Source organism: Mytilus galloprovincialis, chromosome 10 (assembly GCF_965363235.1).
Source record: "Mytilus galloprovincialis chromosome 10, xbMytGall1.hap1.1, whole genome shotgun sequence".
In the NCBI taxonomy this organism is placed as follows: domain Eukaryota; kingdom Metazoa; phylum Mollusca; class Bivalvia; order Mytilida; family Mytilidae; genus Mytilus; species Mytilus galloprovincialis.
The window spans coordinates 75,943,848-75,967,039 of NC_134847.1; the positions used below are offsets into that span (position 1 = coordinate 75,943,848).

The 23,192-nt window shown below is 32.0% G+C and overlaps 2 long non-coding RNA genes across 3 annotated transcripts; one reads left to right on the forward strand and one right to left on the reverse strand.

Moving 5' to 3' along the window:
- Positions 1-3,155: 3,155 nt before the first annotated feature.
- On the reverse strand, positions 3,156-17,174 carry LOC143049348 (uncharacterized). Of its 2 annotated transcripts, none has more exons than XR_012970189.1 (4): positions 17,155-17,174; positions 6,902-7,009; positions 6,215-6,328; positions 3,156-3,347 (listed from the first exon to the last, which is right to left on the reverse strand). It is a non-coding gene; the product is annotated as an uncharacterized LOC143049348 (long non-coding RNA). The 2 variants fall into 2 exon arrangements; XR_012970188.1 differs by lacking the exon at positions 17,155-17,174 and adding an exon at positions 8,035-8,166.
- A 1,714-nt stretch (positions 17,175-18,888) lies between these two features.
- On the forward strand, positions 18,889-22,755 carry LOC143049349 (uncharacterized). The gene is made up of 3 exons (XR_012970190.1): positions 18,889-19,014; positions 21,400-21,432; positions 22,680-22,755. It is a non-coding gene; the product is annotated as an uncharacterized LOC143049349 (long non-coding RNA).
- The last annotated feature ends 437 nt before the right edge of the window (positions 22,756-23,192 follow it).

Here is a 23,192-nt window from a genome sequence, read left to right on the forward strand (position 1 = left end):
AAAAGATACTACAGATACAGTTAAGTCGGCCTCATATCTTGACTTACATCTAGAAATTGACAATGAGGGTCGGTTGAAAACAAAACTTTACGACAAAAGAGATGATTTCAGTTTTCCAATTGTGAACTTTCCATTTCTAAGTAGCAACATTCCAGCAGCATCTGCATACGGGGTATATATCTCCCAATTGATACGATATTCCCATGCTTGCATTTCCTATCATGGTTTTCTTGATAGAGGATAGCTGCTCACAAAGAAGATATTGAACTAATAGCTCCAAATGGTGAAGTTGAAATAATCCCTTCGTAAATTTTATGGACGCCATCACGAGTTGGTTGACCGTTATGAAATAACCGTTTCACAAATGATATCGGATATGTTCCTTACGTCGTAACTACAATCCCCTTCCCTTTCATGAATGTGACCTACCGAATTAGACTATTTACCGGATTTGTAATCACATAAGCAACATGGGTGCCACATGTGGAGCAGGATCTGCTTACCCTTCCGGAGCACCTGATATCACCCCTAGTTTTTGGTGGGGTTCATGTTGTTTATTCTTTAGTTTTCTATGTTGTGTCATGTGTACTATTGTTTGTCTGTTTTTCTTTTTCATTTTTAGCCATGGCGTTGTCAGTTTATTTTAGATTTATGAGTTTGACTGTTCCTTTGGTATCTTTCGTCCCTGTTTTGTTATTTTGCACAACTTATATAAATATATATGCTGATACTTTTAAATATTATCAAGAATTTGTATAGTAAGATACAAATTGATATTATTATATGATGATACTTTGTCATTACTTATTGATACATTTTCTTTATTTGCTGATATTATTTTCATTATATGCCAAAAATACTTTATGATGAAACTTTGGCGTTCCATATCATATGCTGATATAGTCATTATGATACTTTGTCATAAGATGCTGACACTTTTTCCTCATATTCTTATACTTAGCCACTTCATGCTGACACTTTGTCATCATATGTTGATACTTTGTAATAATATGCTGATACTTTGTCATTATGAAACTTTGTCATAAATGGTGATAGAATTTAGGTTGAACAATTTTGATGTGCTGATACATTATGAAATATGAAATATGAATATTGTAGTCGGGTAACTCTGACTGTGAATTTCGCCATTGACCACTATGATCTATGATAGCAAAACATTGTCCGAATTGTGTTTTGTTGAGTTACTTTTATACTATAGCACTTAAATTGACAAAACATCATACTGACCTAAACCTTGACTGTTAGATTTTAAATTTACAGTATACAAACCTTACAGTTCGTACCTAGGTCAGAATATTTTTGTCATATTCTTTTATCAATAACTATTTATCTTTCCAACACAAAATCAAGGATTATATGTTGTTGGAATACCTCTTGCAGTCACGTCAATACTTAATTATTATATACAAGTTGACCTACTTTCGTATCTAATATAACTTAATGCTGGGATGCCTTTTTCTGGAGACTGCCAGCACTCAACCAAAAGTAGTGTATATATAAACAAAAAAAAGTTCCAGTGGAATAAATATCACAGGAAATATGTTCTGGAAGAAATTTTTTCACAGATAATTTCTATATTATTTGTTACATCTCTTTAAGTTCTGGGTTTTGGAAATTTGTTCCTTACATGTACCTGGTGAAGTAAGTTCCTGTTTTGTGAGATTTGTTCCTTACCTGGTAAAATAAGTTCCGGGTTTGTGACATTTATTCCTTACCTGCTGAAATAAGTTCTTTGTCTGTGAAACACGTTCCACTGGCTATAAAAGTGTCTCGTTGTTATATTAGTGTTTTAAATATGAACTATTTTGCAGTATATTCTATTTTCACCGGATGATAGGAAATACAGAAATCAGGGAAATGTTTCCTAGAAATGGAAAGTTCACAATTGGGAAGCTGAAATCATATCTTTTGAAGTGAATTTATGTTTTTAATTGACACTTATTGATAAATTTCTACATGTAAGTGAAGATATGAGGCGGACTTAAATATTACTGTTGAGTCCTATATCTCTTGTTCGATTGCATAGATGCACTCAATACAGTCACCAAACTTTAGAATTATTAAGTTAGAGAACATCATCTATATAGCGGCAAGTTAAGTTTAAGGATACTGTTAACTTCTTTTCTCTCCTACGAACTGCCTGTATGATGTCAGTCTCATATGAATGAAGGAACAAGTCGACATGAAGAAGGGCACTATTGATACCCATGAGAATGCTGATTGTTTGTTGAAAAACACGTCCACCAAATGTTACAAATATGTCAATAAAGAAGTTTAACATGTTGATAATGTAGATTTTTAAGATATTTTTGTTTGAATCAGAGTGATTTTATAGTAAGTACGATTTTTTCCACCTTAAGACAAAATACTAGTATCTACGTATGTTGGCCAATTTTTTTTTTATTAAGCAAAGCAGGACCAATGCAACTCTTTCTGTGTTTCTTACAACAGTGGTTAAACAACATAAATAAAGGCAACAGTAGTATACCGCTGTTCGAAATTCATAAATTGATTGAAATAACAATTCCAGGTTACAAACTAAAACAATCTAATTAAAAACTGATCTCTCATCGCTCCTGTTTCTGATATGTCGCGTGGGAGATCTAACGAAACCCGCTTTGAGGTCACATGTGAGTGACCTCGTAGATGTGTCTTTTTCGACCCATGAAATTGAGTCTTCCACGATCTTGGAAGTTTAACGTAAGGCAAAGGGATGTAACTCATTTTATTTACGACGAAATCGTCAGTCATAATAATTCATAAACTTTTTTGATTGGCTTATTAATAGGTCGTCAACTCATTTGCATATCTTTATAAATTCATGACTTTTAGTTCACTCACATGTGACCTCAAAGCCGGTTTCGTTAGATCTCCCACGCGACATATCAGAAACAGGAGCGATGAGAGATCGGTTTTTAATTAGATTGAAACTAAAACTGAGGGAAACACATCAAATAAAGAAAACAACGACAACAACAGAAACACTCAAATGCAACACACACATAAACGAACTATTAGATAACAACTGCCATTTTCCTGACTTGGTACAGGACATTTAAAGAAAAAATGGTTGGTTGAACCTGGTTTTACGGCTAGCCAAACCTCGCCGTACGGACTTGAGTAATGAGCAAATATTATACTGCTTAGTTAGCTTTTATTTCGTATGAAATAATCTTAGATAATACATCTGTTTCTTGCTATACTCTGTAAACTCTGTAAATGTTTCCTTGGTGACATGAATGCTCCCATCGAGCGTCCCTCACCTCAAAATCGTCATGAGTCCACAATCTAAATTGTTTCTTGGCCAATTGTTGCATCATAAATTCCTATAACGAGACGGTAATTGATGTTTGAATACAACAGATATGTTTTGTATCAACTGAACAAGTAAAAACAACTGTTACATTCCTGACTTGGTACTTTCCGAAGACAACGGTAGATAAAACCTTAGTTTTAGGCAAACTGAATCTCCCATATTTGTGTCAGTTCTGTGTTATTGACAACATTTGGTGAGCAACCCAAACATAAGCAATAGATAATTTAACAATAACTGCGATCCATTAACCTAAATTAAATCAACTGGGACCCACTAGCCCAAATCGTGTAGATATCCATCACAACTGACTAAAAAAATGCTAACAAACATACAGATAAATCTAACTAAGACACAACCAAAACATGTGTTTTAGCTGACAGTAAATTTGATAATGATGCCAATAAAAAAGATTTTTTAGTTTAAAGCATATTGAGGAAAAAAACATTTTTTTTAGTTCATCGTACATACCGTATATTGTACACAACTTCCCGATAAAGTACAAATTGGGGAAAATATGAATACAAGGCTAAAAAAATTAAAACAACACTGTAAAAAACCCATGCACATTTTTCCCATACCCTGAAACTATGAAATAGTTCACATCCCACTGTTGTTTGCACTGGTCTCGTGTTTCAATGAATGTTGACCGGTCCCTTAGTTGGTCTAGATGTAAAAGTGACCAGATATTGTAATTATAAGTCTTAGATAATTAAATGTTCTGAATTTGCTTGTGGGAAACAACTATTTCAACGTCGATGCTGACACAGACCTTTCTAAATATATTTTATGAAAGTTAGGCTGAACCTGTACTACCCTTAGTATGAACAGGGTATCAAATATTAATATATGATGTTCATAAGGCATGTAAATTCCGATACGACATATATGTGTTATGATTCAATGAAGTGATCAGTACTTACAATTATGATTTAATAATAGATTGTAATACATAACTAACCATGAACTATTTCCAGTTATTAACGCCCACGGTCTTTTCCCTACCTATGCTTACACATTCTAACGAGGTCCGTGTTTTTCTCAGAATGCCTAACAAGTCGTTTAATTAAATGTGTTGAGGGTGCACTGATTGACTCCTAGCCTTTGTTTGTTTTTAGTTGAAATTGTGCTTTAACTAGCTGTTATTAAATGGTACTCTCAGAATGTACTTTTTGTCCTTTGTTTAGTGTTATTCTTATTTGTACTGATCTGATGAGGTAAACATTTTCCAACAACTTTGTTCAGTTTGTTCTTATGTTGTACGATAACACTACTATAACGGTTCGGAAATTTTTAAGCGCTCACTAACATTTTAAACTCGCATTTTTTTTACATGCGGCTGTTCCGTGCTAGTAGTCTGTTATCCAGTGGTTGTCGCTGGTAACTGTCACATCATAAATGTTTTTAGGTTTATTCTTTTCTAGTATAACATGTATAAATCAGGCCGTGGCTTTTCACTCTTGAATTGTTTCATTTTTTGTTATATCTGAGCTTTTATAGCTTACTAAACGGTATGCATGCTTTTCTCTCATTAATGAAAGTGGCATTAAGTTTGTCACATTCATGTATTTTTTTTTTAATTTTATGGATAGTTGACATGATGAAAATCATACCACATCTCCATATTCTTATATCTAGGGTACAGACAGACATTTTTTTTTCATCACGCCACATACAGACAAAAAAGAGTTTTTAAGGTGGTATGGGAGTCTAAAATAAAAATGATAGAATAAATGTTCATACTTTGCCAAAGCGTAGTATCTATTGATAAAAAATATGATAAAAATTATAGGTCACCGCGCACTTTCTCAAGCTACAGGTTGTAACAAAATGACACATTTTGTATGGATTATACAGGAAAAAACTACCATTTTGTGATAAGAAACAAAACATAATGATAGAATTGTAAAATAAATTAGGAAAAGATAGCTTTCAGACAATGCTTTGAGAATATCAAAAAAAAAGGATAGGGTCACCGTACGATTTTTTCCGGCTAAATTCCATGTAGATTCCTTCAGAAAATCCACCGTTTTAGAGTTACCTCTCCTTAAAATGCCAATTTAAAAACATTTTAACGCAACCAAAAATAATCTTCACTTGTAAAAATATTAATATCTATAAGTTATATTCTTATAAATTGGTTCTATTAAATGAAAATTCGCACTTGATATCTGCATTCCTGCATAAAAGTTTGCTAAATTGATAGAAACTCTGGACCTTAAGGTTCTCTGGGTTTTTTTTACAATCTAAGACGGCGAAATACACCCTTAAAACCTTAAAAGATTTTTCACTTAAAAATGGGTCTCTTTTGTAGAAACATTAAATTCAACATTTCTATTCTTTCCGGAAGTGACTCCGTACTTCGAATTCAATCACAGCTTTACCATTTGGTGTAACGTTCGACACATAGGGTACACACTCGTTGTTTAAGTTCGTTTGGCGACTTATAAATTTCTGTGTTGTTTTTTACCGTTGCTATGTTTATTTGACGCATCACCATTTATTATTGGCATACCAGTTGAACCCGAACGCGTATTTTTCTCATGTTTTTCTTCTTGTTGTCATTTTGGGTTATTTGCGTAGTGATATGTATTTTTTATTCTCTATTTTTTTAGACAGTTTTAAGTTTTCATCGCGCGTTATCTGTGGTATTTGAAGCCTAAACATGAAATTATTAGATATAAGAAGATGTGATGGGAGTACCAATGAGACAAATCTCTATCCAAGTCATTATTTGAAAAAGTATACCATTATAGGTCTTCAACAGGGAACCTTGGCTCCCATCGAACACCAAGCTATGAAGCTTAACATGAACTAATCATAGACATACTTTTAGTATTACCCTTATTTATATTAATTTCATAATAATCATTAACAAACCTCCAAGTGATGCAAACCAAGGCGATCCTGTATAGTTTGTACATCATCATTACTTAGCGGCATGACATAACAGTCTTTACTGTAATGTGAGTCAAACTGTATTATCAGCAAGTGCTTTATATAAAAAAAAATAAAGTGAAATGATCATCTATACAATAACTTAAGTTAAACAAATTGTAAATAAACATTATACATTTTTTCAACTATTTCAAATAAGGCTAAAGCCTTAAAACCTCTAATAGTTGATGTGTTTCCCTTGGTTTTAGTTTGTGACCCAGATTTGTGTTCTCTTAATCGATTTCGAACAGCGGTATACTAATGTTGCCTTTATTTGCAATGACATTATTGTAAACATGCACAATTTTCTTAACAATTATGAAGCTTAGAAAAGTTCTCACCATTGTCGTCAGTGCTTTTCCGGAAAGACAACCTTTTTAATGACAATAGTAATGATGTTATTGAACATGGATGTTGGAGGTTGCCGGCTTTATTGGGACTTTTCATTGAAATGAGAACCAGATCCATATTTAATAATAATAATAAATACAAGACTTTGAATCTTAGTATTTTTTTAGCTTAAGTAATCTTGCTCGGGCTTTTTTCAGTGACAAATTCGAAATGTTTCATCAACCTATTTTTTTGTGTATTGTTTTCGAGACGTTTGTTTTTAATATAACATTTGCTTACCTCTATTGACCTTGAGTTGTAGTGAAAGTACAACCCATGGTTTACGTCTGGCTCCCTGGTAGGTTTATGAGAAGTTGGTGTCCTGGTTGTCACAGCTGTGTTAACTGACTGAATAAATTTATAAAATCTTTGCGTTCGTAAAACTATTTCTCAAAATATAAATGTATGATTTGATTATCATCATTAATAAATTTGAATACACTCAGTTATGTTAAGTGTCTATCTTTGTATGGAAGAAGTACAGTCTTTTTGGTTATAAAAAGAGAGGATTAATGCATGACAAATTCTCCTCGTGCACTGGTAAAGACTGAAATTTCCATCGGGTTTTAAAAAAAGTCCTACTGGCTAGAATCATCATTTTGATATTAAGAGTATGGCATTTTTTTTTATTCTTTTATTATGTGTTAAAATGAAATTAAGCTTTATTATTCTCTACTGTGAAACTTTTATACAGGAAACTTAGGTTTCCTACATGAGAAAAAACGTAATTATTTTATTTGGACTGTAAAGTAAACTTTAAAAAATCTGAATGTTTAATTATAGTCATTTGATCGGTTGAATAACGAAGTCAACCTAACCTGAGCATTATCATTCAACCTTAACAGGTCCAAGATACGTGTAATTTGTTATCTGTTCTGTATTTTGACTTATTCTGAAAGTACACTAAATATCTTCGAAGGAACCAAACGCATGTCAACATTTGTGTTAGGTTGTTGTTGTCGTTGGTAGATAAGGTCTGTTTTTAGGCGTTTAGTTTCTATACCCTGTGACATAAAACACATCAAATATAGCAGTTTGTACATTTGTTTTTAGATAAACCGTGTTTCGTTCACAAAATACTCCGCAGTGATAATCGAATAAAAAAACTTCAAGGCAAAATGAAGAAATAGCATTGAGGACCTAAATTCAGAAAGGTTTTGTCGAATACAACTAAAGTAACCTTTTCTTGTGATAGACAACTCTTAGTATTTCGAACAATTCAAAGTTTTGTAAATAGTTATTTTATAAATATGACAATATCAATGATAATTCATGCCAAACATTAGATATCGGTTTTATGTATAGGCTTGCACAGAACAAAAACTGTTTGCAACTGTATTAAGAATTGTTAATAAATTCGGAAAATTACCTACCTGTAAAACACAGACTAAAATTATTAAATCGAAAAAGAAAATGGTCTTCATTCTGTAGTTGGTAGATTCCTTATCAAGTGTAAGAATCGAGGTACAAACTTGACCTCCTCTGTGTTATATAATGTACAATAGAATCGTTGTAAGCTGACATATAACTTGTTCGAACATCTCGCTTGATTCACCTAGTTTGAACCGAACCTCTTGTTTGAATTAAATGTCAGCATAGTTACCTTCAATCACAGGAAATCCAATATGTAACAACAATTTTCAGTCCAAATACCACTTTAGATTTAGAGAAAATAAATAATCATCCCATGTTTTTGGTTGGGTTCCTGTTGCTCACTTTTAAGTTTTCCATGTTGTGTTTTGTGTTCTTCTGTTTATCTGTTGGTCCTTTTTCTTTTTATTCATGGCGTTGCCTGTTTATTTTTTACTTATGAGTTTGTATGTTCCTTTGGTATCTTTCGCCTCGCTTATTTATGTTAGGTATTTTTTGTCATATAGCTCTTCAACGGGTTCGGTACTTATACATCTTCGGATTTCAAATGTATGGCTTTGAGCGTTCCTGCTGAAGGTAAATCCATAAAAGCGCTTCGGACGCATGAAATTATATAACGTGTTGTTTTCCATTTTTTACATCATTTGGTCGATACCTCTGCTGGTGGACTGTTAGTCCCCGAGGGTATCTTCATCTCAGAAGTCAGTAATTCGGTACTGACACGATTTAACAAACTTTCCTGAAATTATCCTTTTATAAATTTTGAAATTATTAAGAAACTTAGATTTCAACTCCCTCAGGCAAAGTTGACTTTAAATGAAATTGGCTATTCATTTTAGGTATTTTTTTGTCATATAGCTCTTCAACGGGCTCGGTACTTATACATCTTCGGATTTCAAATGTTTGGCTTTGAGCGTTCCTGATAAATGTAAATCCAGAAAAGCTCTTCGGACGCATGAAATTATTAAACGTGTTGTTTTCCATTTTTTACAGTATTTTGCAGATGTTAAAATTTCTTCGTTAAGAATAATACAAAATTATCTGTATAGTACAAGGAAATATATGCAAAGTTGTCGTGTTTTAACTGATAGACTTTGAAAATGATTTGAAACAATGTTATAAAGTTTGAACTGTTTATTCCGCTTCCATTTTTACAATTGTTAATTTAAAACTATTGATATACTGCTGTGTAATGTAGATTGATAAGCTCTCCTAACTAACCAATTTTTAACTTATTTTACTGGTACGGTTTTAATTTCTCCTTAATTTTAAAATGTCCATTTCATATAAATTTTATTGTTAATCAGTAAATTTAATAACATAGTTTTATATTGATTCTTTTTAAAACCTGTTTGTGTTTTAGCATTTTTTAACATGGGCTTTGGTATTTTTAGTTAAGGCAAACAAATACTTATATATGTGAATTGATATGTATTGTAAAACGCCAAGATTAATTTTAATATTGTATAATGTGCTGTTATAAATACTGTATAATGAAAATAATAATAAGAATAATAATAATAAATCTACTTAATTCATGAAGTTAGTCACCATTTAGCGTCAGTCACCGTTTGTTATTTCTTTCTTAAATTGTTTAAAGAAAAGCTAACATAGAACATTCCGTCAAATACTTTGTCAAAAAAAAACTTGCACAACTGAATAGCTGAAAGGTTAAAGATCTTGTAGAGATGTTTATTAAAAAAATATATAAGCGTTGTTTGGTTTTCTGTTAGATTTATTTTTGTACACTTCTAAAATAAGAAAAAAAACAATTGCAAGTTAACTTGATAGGAAACGTGACTGGAATGACTAAGAAGGTTATTTTTGATTGGATATTCATAATCATTTACGTAACTAATGATTGTTATCCTCATCAAAATAACAGAGAACAAGAATATGCCTTATAATTAACTTACAGCTATGAAAACAAACAAGTGTCTTGATAAAAATTATTAAAAATAATTTAAACAATTATTATCCTATCCTCCAAGACAATATACAATAAGTAAAAACAATTGCTTAAAAATAAAAAATAAACGAAACATGGGTGCAGTATGAAAATATGAAATTTAAAAAAAAAAGATTTAGGGCTTTTGTCGAGAACAGTCACGTTTTGGTCCTACCATTCTAGTCACAGCCCAGATTCGACAGCCAAAATCCTCAATACTAGATATTTCGTATGTAGTGCGTTAATGATGTTCCGCCTTGAAATAAACTCATCATGCGCGTTTCGTCTACAAAAGACTCATAAGTGACGCTCGAATAAAACAAAGTTATATAGGCCAAATAAAGTACGAAGTTGGGGTGCATTGGAAAAATATATACATGTATATATTGATTTTATTAGAAACTGTTTATTAGTATCACACGAATATTCACGGACTATTTTCAAAATAGTTTACCCCTTCTTATTTTGAATTAATTTATATATTTTTGTATTATTCAAAATATCAGTCAATATATGTTCTACAAGGATCCCTAGTTCTAGATCACCTATAATTTGATACCCAAATTACTAATCTACATTCTGCTTAGTTAAGTGTTTACACCTATGCGTAGGATTTTTTTTTAAATATGTACTATTTTTTCAGTATGTTCTATTTTGACCGGATGAAAAAAATTTCAAAATCTAGAAAATGCTACCTAGAAATGGGAAGTTCACAATTGGGAAGCTGAAATCATATTTTTTGTAGTAAAGTATTTCGATTTAATAGATGCGCTCTATACAGTCACATAATTTCTGAATCATTAAGTGAGAGAACATCATCTATATACCGGCAAGTGAAGTTAAGGGATACCGTTAACATCTTTTGTCTCCTACACAGTTACTGTATAAAGTCCTCCAAACGTTAATATACATGTATATGTCAATCAAGAAATTTAACGTCTTGATAATGTAAATTAAAAGATATTTTTGTTTGAATCAGATTGATTTTATACTAAGTATGATTTTTCCACAAAAGACAAAATACTTGTATCTACGTTGGCTATTTGTTTTTATTAAACAAAGCAGGACCAATGCAACTCTTTCAATTTTTACTAGTATCAAACAACGGTTTAACAACATAAAACCACCGTACGTCCTTGAGCAATGAGCAAATCTCATACTGCATAGTTAGCTTTTATTTCATCATTTCATTTCGTATGAAATATCATAGATATATACATCTTTTCCTCGCTATACTCTGTATACTCTGTAAATGTTTCCAAGGTGACATGAATGTTCCCATCGAGCGTCCCTCACCTCAAAATCGTCATGAGTCCACACTATAAATTGTTTCTTGGCCAATTGTTGCATCATAAATTGCTATAACGAGAAGATAATTAATGTTTGAATATAACTTATACCTTTTGTATCAACTGAACGAGTAAAAGCTAATGTTACTATCCTGACTTGTTGCAGTTATTTTCCGAAGACAAAGGTAAATTTAACCTGGGTTTTAAGCTAGTAGATTCTCCAATTTGTATGTCAGTTGTAAATAGTTCTGTGTTATTGCCAACATTTGGTTAGCAACACAAACATTCATAATAGATCAATTTAACAATAACTGGGACCCACCAGCCCAAATCTTGTAGATATCCATCACAACTGACTAAAAGATGCTAACAAACATACAGATACGTCTAACAAAGACGCAACCAAAACATGTGTCGTAGCTGGGAGTAAATTTGGTAATGATGCCAACAAAAAAGATTTTGAGAAAGACCCCGATATAAAGTTGTCGCTTTTTTTTTGTTGCATTGTACATTCCGGATATTGTACACACTTTCTCGATAAAGTACATATTAGGCAAAATATAAATATAAGGCTAAAAAAATCAGAACAGGACTGAAGAAAAAAACATGCACATTTTTGTTGAGACAAACCATGGTTCTATGCACTGCAACTGTGAAAAAAATCTTGTCCCACTGCTATTAGCACCGGTCTGGTGTTTCAATAAATTTCGACCGGTCCCTTAATTTGTCTAGATGAAATAATTACCAGATATTGTAATTATAAATCTTAGATAATTAAATTTTCTAAATGTGCTTATGTAAAAACTAGTCAATTTGCCAGTTACTACTATTTCAACGTCGATGCAGACGCAGCACTTTCTAAATATATTTTATGAAAGTTAGGCTGAACCTGTACTACCCTTAGTATGAACCGGATATCAAATATTTAATATATGATGTTCATAAAACATGTAAATTCAGATACGACATATATATGTTATGATTCATTGAATTCATCAGTACTTACAATTATAATAAAACAGATTGTAATACATACAAGTAACTAAACATGCATTACTTTCCAGATATGAACGCACACGGCCCTTTTTCTTACCTATGCTTGCATGTTATAACAATGCACGCGGTCGTTTTTTCAAGTCGTTTAGTCAAATATGTTGGAGATGCACTGATTAACACTTAATCCGTGTTTATTTATTTTTTTCAGTTGAAATTGTGCTTTTAACTAGTTTCCATCAAAATGGTACTCTCAGATTGTAGTTTTTGTCTTTTTTAGTGTTTTCTTATTTATACTGATCTAATGAGGTAAACACTTTCCAACAACATTGTACAGTTTGTTTTTATGTTGTACGATAACACTACTATAACAGGTTAGGAAATGTTTAAGCGCTCACAAACATGTTTAACCTCGCAACATTTTACATGAGGCTGTTCCGTGCTAGTAGTCTGTTATCCAGTAACTGGTAACTGTCACATCATAAATATTTTTAAATCTATTCTTTTCTAGAATAAATCAGGCCGTTGCTATTCACTCTTAAATTGTTTCATTATTGTTTATGTCGGAGCTTTTATAGCTTACTATACGGTATGAGTTTCACTCGGTATGCATAATTTTCTATCATTAATGTAAGTGGCGTTAAGTTTGTCACATTCTTTTATTTGTTTTGTGGATAGTTTACATACCACATCTCCATATTCTTATATCTAGGATACGGACAGACATTTATTTCTCATTACACCACATACAAACAAAAAGAGTGTTTAAAAGATTTTTAACTTAAAAATGATGTGTCCCTGTTGTAGGAAACATTAAATTCAACGTCTCTATTCTTTCCGGATGTGACTCCGTACTTAGAATTCAATTACAGCTTTACCATATGATGTATGGTTCGATACATATGGTACACACTTTTTGTTTTATTTCGTTTGGCGACCTCTAAATTTCTGAGTTGGTTTTTTTTCCATTGCTATGATTATTTGATGCATCACCATTTATTATTGGCATATCAATTGAACCCGAACGCGTATTTTTCTCATGTTTTTCTTCTTGTTGTCATTTTGGGTTATTTGCGTAGTGATATGTATTTTTTATTCTCTATTTTTTTAGACAGTTTTAAGTTTTCATCGCGCGTTATCTGTGGTATTTGAAGCCTAAACATGAAATTATTAGATATAAGAAGATGTGGTGGAAGTGCAAATGAGTTAAATCTGCATCCAAGTCATAATTTGTAAAAGTATTTGTTATAGGTCAAAGAACGATTTTCACATTCGTCATTGACTCACATCGAACATACTCCTAAAATTACCTCTGATTAATTTAAAAAAAAATCATGAACAAACCTCCATGTGATGCAATCCGAGGCGATCCTGTATAGTTTGTATATCATCATGACTTAGCGGCATAACATAACAGTCTTTAGTGTAATGTGAGTCAAACGATATGATCAGCAAAGGCTTTATAAAAATAAAAGATAAGTGAAATGATCATCCATACAATAACGTAAGGACAAAAAATTGTGAATAAACATTATACATTTTTTGAATAATTTAAATAAGCCTTAAAATACCTTATTGTATTGACATTCTGTGCCAATATGCGCGCTTTTATTAACAAATTATGTAATATGGAAATGTTTTTTTCCAACGCCGCTTTTTATGAAGGACAATCTTTTTTATGACATAATTATGATGTTATTGAATTTAGATTTTTGAGGTTGTCGGTATTATTTTGGCGCATATTTGAAATAAGAATCAGATCCAGATTAAATAAATACTAGCATTCGAATCATAGTATTTTTTTCAGCTAAAATAATCTTGTTTGCTAGCCTATTTTCAGTGACAATATCGAAACGTTTCATAGACTTGTTTTTTTTGGAGTGTTTTCGAGACGTTTGGTTTTAATATAACATTTGATTACCTCTAATGACCTTGGGTTGTAGTGAAAGTACACCGCATGGTTTACATCTGGCTCCCTGGTAGGCTTTGGAGTAGTTGGTGTTCTAGTTGTCACTGCTGTATTTACTGACTAAATAAATTTTGAAAATCTTCGTAAAACTATTTCTCTAAATATAAATGTATGAAATGCTTATCCTCATTTACAAATTTGAATACATTAACTGTTATGTTAAGTATCTATCTCTGCATGGAAAAAAGAACAATCTTTGGGTTATAAAATGAGATGATTAATACATGACAACACATATCCTCGTGCACTAGACAAGACTAAAATGTCCTTTGGGTTAAAAAAAAAAGTCTCTTTAGAATCATCATTCAGATATTAAGAATATGGCAATTTTAAAATCTTTATATTTGTGTCTCAATGTGCTATTAAATTGACAGTAATTATGATTATTCTCTAAAATTTCATACAGAAATCCTAAATAAACAACTTGAAAGAAAGCGTAACTATCTTATTCGTACATTATTGTACACGTTTTTTAAAACATCTGAAAGTTTAATTATAGTCATTTGAAGAGTGACATATCGCAGTCCACCTAACCTGAACATTATCATTCAATCTTAAAGCTGTACGTTGCGTACAGGTTCAAGATACGGGCAATTTCTTATCTGTCCTGTATTTTGAATTATTCTGACTGTATACTAAAGATATTTGTAAGAACCAAACGCATGACAACACTGGCATAATGTTGTTGTTCGTGGAGAAGTAACGTTTTTGAGATGTTCAGTTTTTTATATCCTGAAAGAAAACTCATAAAAGATACCAGTCCTAAAATTTTATTGGCCAAGCGCACGTTCCTTCTACAAAATACACATAAGCGATACTCGAATAGGGAAAAAAGTAAAAGGCCAAATAAAGAATGAACATTTAGAACCATACATTCCGAAAGTTTTTGTTTTATACTAAACCGCAAAAGAAACGTTGCAGTAATTTTAGGCAAAAATGATGTAAGAATAAATGCTATATTTTTTATTGAATGGGCGTTTAAATACCCTTGTTATTTAACAAATTCACATCATTTCAGTTCATTCACTGTTCATTGATAAAGTTTTTCACCACCAAAACACATATTTAACTAATAAAGGTTACCAGTCAGTAGCGTGTGTGTCCGCCATTAGCGTTGATTACGGCCGGTATATCCTGTACATGGAATGAATCATACGGCTGATAAAGTGCATAGAAATGCTAGCCCACACTTGCAGCAAAGATGCCTGAAATTCCACAGCAGTTGTCGTACTTGGATGGACGTCATTCAGTTTTCTCTGAATCTCGTCCCATAAATGTTGTATTGGGCTTAAGTCCAGACTAAGAGCAGGCCAAGGTATAATTGTAATGCTGTTTTGCTGAAGAAATTCCCTTGTAGCTCTAACAGTATGCGCAAGTACATTGTCATGCTGGAAAGTGTTGCTTTGATAGCGTGCAAAATGTGGCACAACATGTGGTCGCAAGAACTTGTTCGGTATACCGGGCTGCATTACCACGATTTCCTCTTCCTGATCCAAGATTCTGGAAGACAACAGGCCCTAATTTATGGTTTAAGCCGATTCCGCCCCATACAATAATGCAATGACCTCTCCATGGATCTATTTGCATAATACAGCTATCTGCCTACTTTTCGCCCTGTCTTTTCGAGATCCGTGTCCTGCCATCTCCGTCTGCATTTAAAATGCAGGAACGGCTTTCGTCTGAAAAGATAACCGTTCTCCACTGCTGATGTCTGGAATTTTGTCGATGGGTGCAGTCGTTCACGGCGATGACGTGGTGTGAGAATATGTCCTCTGGCACGACGACGACAACTCAGGTTACGTGATTTCAATCGACGTCTTACTATATCACTAATTGGTCTCTGGTTCATTCCTATTGTCTGACGAGCAGTATGAGTTACACAGAGGAACCGGTTCTACAGATGTTGTCGTAAGATGAAGCCATCTTGACGCAATGTTGTTACTCTGGAGCAACCAGTACGTGGACGGTCATTTGTACTGTTTTTTGCATTGTGTCGTTCACTTAGACGTTGGATGGTGCGTACATTGCAGTTAAATGCATTTGCAACGACTTGAGGTCGCTGTCCAGCATTCAAACGTCCGATTGCCTGTTTTCTTTGTCGTGGGTTAAGTCGTGGCATCAGTACAGCATCAAACAGATTATGATGACGCAGACTCTTCGCACATCTTAATTACCCTTATAGAGGCACGGATTCAACGTGCATCTCATCTTCATGAAATTTGACAACGAAACGTGTCCCACAGACCCAGCGAAACCACTATTAGGACAACCGAATTAATGAACGCAATCAGTCATAACGAAGATTTAAACATAATCATAGCACCAATTGAAGGTAATTTACCTAAACGAAAATAAATAAATATCTTTTTTTCAAGGTATTTGAAAATTTGAGTTTTCGTAAAATACAACGTTTCTTTTGCAGTTCAGTATATACAACTTACACAAAGGTAAACTATTTATGGGATAGAACATCCTTAGTATTTCAAACATTAAATGTTTTGTAAACGATCAGTTCATAAATATATCAATGATAATTCATGTCAATGTTTAGATATAGCCTGTAATTTAAGACCTAAAAAGTAAAATCACAAAAATACTGAACTTAGAGGAAAATCAATTCGGAAAGTCCATAATCACATGGCAAAATCAAATAACAAAACGCATCAAAAACGAATGGACAAGAACTGTCATATTCCTGACTTGGTACAGGCATTTTCAGATGTAGAAAATGGTGGATTAAACCTGGTTCTATTGCGCTAACCCTCTCACTTTAATGACAGTCTCATCAATTTCCGATATATTTACATTGATGCGTTAAATAAACAGACACAATAAATAAAATTGTCAAAATATGATTAAAAAAAAAGAGAAGACATTTTCAAATATATTAAGAATTGTTGATATATATATTAAAATTACAAACCTGTAAAATACAGAATAGAAATACGCTACATATTATCAAATCGCAAAAGGAAATGGTCTTCATGTTGTCGTTGATATATTCCTTATCAAATGTAAGACACAGAGATACTCACTGACCTCCTCTGTTTTATATGATGTACAACAGTATAGTTGTCAGCTGACATATAACTTGTTCTAATGTCTCGCTTGATCCACATAGTTTGTACCGAACCTCCTGTTGGAATTAAATGTCAGCATAGTTACAATTCAATCAGAAGAAATCCAAATATGTATCAACAATTTTCAGTGCAAATGCCACTGTAGATTTAGAGAAAATAAATAATCATCCCAAGTTTGTGTTTGGGTACCTGTTGCTCACTTTTTAATTTTCTAAGTGGTGTTTTGTGTACTATTGCTTGTCTGTTGATCTTTTTGTTCTTTTTAGGGATGGTGTTGCATGTTTATTTTTGACTTCAGAGTTTATATGTTCTTTTGATATCTTTCGCCTCTCTTTTACAGTATTTTGTAGATGTTCATTTTTTTTTCATTCGGAATATAAAAATCTGTCTAGCTCAATGAAATATATGTAAAGTAATGGGGTTTTAATTGAAAGCCTATGAAAATGATTTGGAACAATGTCATAAAGTTTGAACTATATTTTCCGCTTCCATTTTTACAATTGTCTATTTAAAACTATTATTTTTTGTACGACTGCTGTGCAATGTGGATTCCTCATCTCTTCTGACTAGCAGGTAAAACGAATTGACAGAAAAAGTCGGAGATATCGAAAAGGTTATCAACAAAAGAAAATGAAGAAATATCAATTGTCAATACAAAGAGCCAGATAATGGGGTCAAATACTGAGCAAATAGCAATGAAACTAAAATAATATTTTGACCGCTTCTTATTTTGATTCGTACCGATTCAAACAAAAATGTATAATATTTGTTTTTAGTGATGCAACATTTCATTCGAACAGACCCTTACTAAATTTTTAACTGAAACGCTCATATTATATTCCTTGGTTTTGAAAGACTTGTTAATGAATTTATATCAGACAGATATAGTTCCTTGGTATTTTACAAATGAAAAAGATTTTTTTTTACTCCAAAAACATATAACCACATTTACATTACAGTATACAAAAAAATGGCTTTCCAATGTTCAGACCGCGGTTCACTTTCCTCCCCATCGTACAAAATTTAGATTTTGTGATACTTTCTTCGAATGGTAACAAGTAATACTTTCATGAATTATCGATTAAAGTAAAAAAAACTTTAGTCATTGAATACAAAATAGTGTCCCTTAGGAATCATATTACAGCCAAATCAGTAATTATTTTCAATCCTGATTAATTATTATTTAATAATTCAATCTCCCTTCACTTCACTATTTCTTCTTGATACTTATGTTACGACGATTAATAAATTGTCAAATAGATAACTATTTAATAAGTTATCAAATGTACTAGGATTTAACATCAGCCCAAGTCTTAATTTGATTATGAGTACATTTTGATATGGTCTTAAATACAAGGTAACTGCAACATGCATGTTATCGGTTTAAAGCAGCTTTTATTTACAAATGTTTGACTTTCAAAAATAATTGAAGAATATTTTCCTCTTGTTAATTGTAGGTCACATTAAAATTGTCGGTAAATTGAACTGTCGAACGATAAAAGCGCTCCCATGTAGAGCCTACTTTATAAATAATCATTTGAATCAAACTGTTTATCTATAGTTTTACTATAATATAAGACAACTTTTGATAAAGACTTATAGACCTTTCATAATGGCTTCACTGTTTCTAGCCCTGATTTCAAGTGTTTTGGTTTTAACAAATTCTAGCGGCCATTCCTTTGTAAAACGATTTCTTTTAGACAGTACGTATATTTATGATATATTTTTTTCTTGTGGAATAAATCTTAAAATGAAGATGTTCGATTTAATGGTATTTAAGTTTTATATGACCATAAGTTACTTATGACTTTGAGAAAATGAGATAAAGGATTATCTTAATTGTGATGGAGAATTGCTTGTTAAACGGTATTCATTAATCAGTACGTACATTCATGATATATCTTTTTCGTGTAAAATCTATCTTTAGATGAAAAGGATTTAATGGTATTTTCGTTTTATCTGATTATGTTTTAAAAAAAAATAAAAAAAATAAAAAATAGACGAGTATTATCTTTTCGACCACCAATCAAATATATAAATTAGAATATCCATAAATGTAAGCAACAGTAGGTTACTAATTTTTAAATCTTAATTGATTACGGAGACAAATCATGTTCATTCAAACTATTAATTAACGTCCATACCATACGGCAATCTTGAAATCAAATAAACACAACGCACAAAACTTCAAATTTACACTCAAATAGACTTTTATTTAGAATATGAATAACATATAATGGATATATAGGGTATAATTTAATGGAAAAATCCAACAACATAAATTACCCCAAAAGTTAAGCATATAACATTCAACACTATTCAGGTGCAATACGTAAATTTCTAAATCAACTCATAATATATACCATGCTTAAAATTGGTCTCAAAAGGTCAAATTAAGTGCAGTGCGAGGTTAAAGTCTAAATTATCTAAGAAATAGTTCTAAATAAGTCTAAAAGCCGGATTCGAATGTACAACCTCAGTGTTGACTGGCGAGTGATACAGTCGTTAGACTACTAATAACACTCGGCCACCGAAGTCTCTGAAGTAAAGGTAGACACCTGCTCCATGCAGGATTCGAATGTACAACCTCAGTGTTGACTTGCGAGTGATACAGTCGTTAGACTACTAATAACACTCGGCCACCAACATCTCTGCTGTAAATGTAGACACGATCTTGTGCAATGTTTAGATCAAATAATAAATGATTTCAGTGCCACAATAAAATACTTGCACAAATCTGCAAAAACAAACTTAATAGATGTTTTCCCAAAAAGCACCACCGAAGCACCTGAGAACGTCCCCAGTATTAGTGGGGGTCGTGTTGCTTTGGTTTTCTATATTGTGTTTTGTGTACCATTGCTTGTCTGCCTGCCTTTGGGTTCTTTTCTAATTTAGCCATGGCCTTGTCAGGGGCTTTTTTTCGACTTTGTTTGTCCATCTGGGATCTTTCGCCCCTCTTTTGATATGCTTAAATGTTATAAAAACATTTTCTAAGCTAAGCTAAATACAAACAAATATAAAGCTAAAAGTTGTATGCTTAATAGCACCTTTATAAAGAATTTCGAGAAGTTGAATCATTCTTCTAAAACAAATTCCTATGTCCCTAATAAATGTTGTTAAAAGAGTTGACCAATTCAGGATCTCTTAATAATTTCTGAATATAAATCAAATAAAACTTTTTTTAATTCAAAACGTCACTCCAAACGCGCATATCGAACCATTTGAAAAATGTACACTCGACAAGGTACCACTAGAATACTACCATGTTTAATAAAGAGTACCACAGCAGATTGCCGAAACCTTTACATTACCGAAAAGTTAGCACTTTTGAGGTTGTTTCACACATACATGTATTATATTAATAATTTTGCCATTAGAGCAGTTATAAACATATGTAAAATATATAATTTTCACCACAATCAAAATATTTTTCTATCAAAAAACGTATTTCTGTTGATCAAATTGTAATCTCTTCAGATCATCTAAATGTTATTTGACATCGTGACATAAGATAGTTAATGTTTTATTTTGTTGAAATTCAGATTTAGACAAACACGAATAATTTCGAAACTACCTAAAGGTCTGACTCAAGTATTGAAATATGCAAGTCGTTAGTGGAATATTGAATACTAATAATAAGAGTTGTTCTCTTAGTGGAAACACATGATTTCCTCAAAATCTGTAAATCAAAACAGAATCTATTTATTTTCTACGTCGATGCTAGTTTTATGTTTTATTTAGTACTTTTCCCGATACAAGTGAAGATCATTCAAGTATGTATGGAACTAACTTCCTGTATGAACGTTAAGGGGCAGTATATATGATAAGATTAGGTATGGAAAATTTTCCTCTTAATTGAATTTTTATATTATAATGGAAAAAAATCAATGGATATAATCAATACACAATTGATTCAATATTTTAACAGATATCAGTAGAATAAAATATATATTAAACCTTTCACGTCTCTCTTAAAGAAAATTTTGAAATTTTGAAATGGAGGAGATAAAAACTATATGATAAAATATTTAAGATAAATTTGCTGTGAATCAAAAAGTAAAATGCTATAAAAGTGTTTTCCTTTACAGTGAATTCACAATGCAGCTCTCATGATTTCCATCGTAAGTAAAATTTGCAGTATAAAAACTATTATCAATCTTGTGTACATTTAATATGCTTTCCAAACCAACTAATACTCATCATGCCTGATTAAATTCTTTGTTTGAGAGATGGAAAATGTACATGCATCGTTATCTCTTTTTGACGGAGTCTCAAATATCTAGATTTAGGTGTCAGTTTCAGACTGCTACGACATCCCCCTCGGGGCTAGCGTCCACAATGTATCAGTTTTTGATTATGTAAGTTTATGGGGAACCTCAAGATGTAGAGCAATGATATTTGGTTAGCAGTTGTATTGGTACATCTCATTGCCGAAGAATCCAGGTGGATCTGGCCCTGTCCCATTAGTCATGAATTTATTGAATTGTGGTCAGGTGATGTTGAATGATTTGCATAGTTCACATGTTAGAGTTTATGAGATTTCCAGTCTAAGAGGAACCGCTAATGTTAAATCAATGATAGCATGCGCAGGTATTCTTTTCCAATAATATTAGTTAGCTCCACCCCTATAAAGTTTCATTGACTGAATCTTTTTCATTATTTATAAGTTAAAGTTTGTGTTTATGTTAATGTCTAGAACAACACTTAGATAAGTCAATGGTATTTTGTATTCATTTTTTATAAGCATTAGCATGTCTCATATCGATCGACATTCGTTGTTCCTTCAATATTAGTCACAGTTCATTGTCTTTGAATGTTTGACATATTCTTTGTGTTTGAAATATTGCTTTTTATTTTTAACTTTAGTCATTTGTATTTTCAAAGTATTGTTGCACATCATACAATGATTTCGATTTTTTTTTCCTGTTTCTTTTTTATTTTATTTAACAAATAACATTTTAAGCATACTGATTACATCCACGTTTGTTCTTTGTTCTTTAAAAAAAACCAGAGAGGTGGTATGACTGGCAATGAGACACTAAACGACCAAATTCAAATGAAGCAAATCTAAGCAATTAAAGGCATATGTATCAATTAAAAGAAAAAAAAATAGTTGGAGCAAACGATTCATTGGTGTTTTCGCAAAAAAAGAATGGTGACGAAATATGTCTTATTTTAACATAAGGTTAAGTACCAACGTTTTACCATTAAATCAACTGTTCACCCTGGGTAACCTGATAATGAGTTCAACCCGGATTAAAAGTTGAATCATGTTGCTGAAAGTTTATTGGAATATTGTACTTTCGTCGTGTTCTTTTGATTATAGAATTGTCTATAAATTCTAGACCTTAACTTTTTTATATTTCAGAAATCACATCCATGATGCAGGTTTGGATAACGTATGGATGTTTAGAAGGTAAATACGTGTATGCTACGCATGAGATTCTGAAGTGTATTTCTGAATCAACCTTCAAAGATGCACAAACTTTATAAAAGCGTAGAACACTAACAAGCTTTATTACCAACTAGGACATAAAAGTAACCAAATTTTTTTTTCTAAAGTCAGAAAAATGGGTTATCATGCATGTCAGTACCATAGACCATGAGCTGATAATAAAATAATGGGAGATAATAAGAGAAACAACAGAAACAGAAGTTTCATAAGAAATGAAAACGAAAATCTGTATAAAACAACAGTTATACTATACGGAGTAAAACTTGTTAAAATCTTTTAATAAGTCCAAAAAACACCACCTTCATCCGGAATATAAGGAACCAACGGAATATTCCGGAGAGCAAGCGAATTTGATAGAACTTCTTATCATAGCTATCTCGTTATTATTATAGCAAAGGCAACAAAATGTTAACAGAACATTGTTAT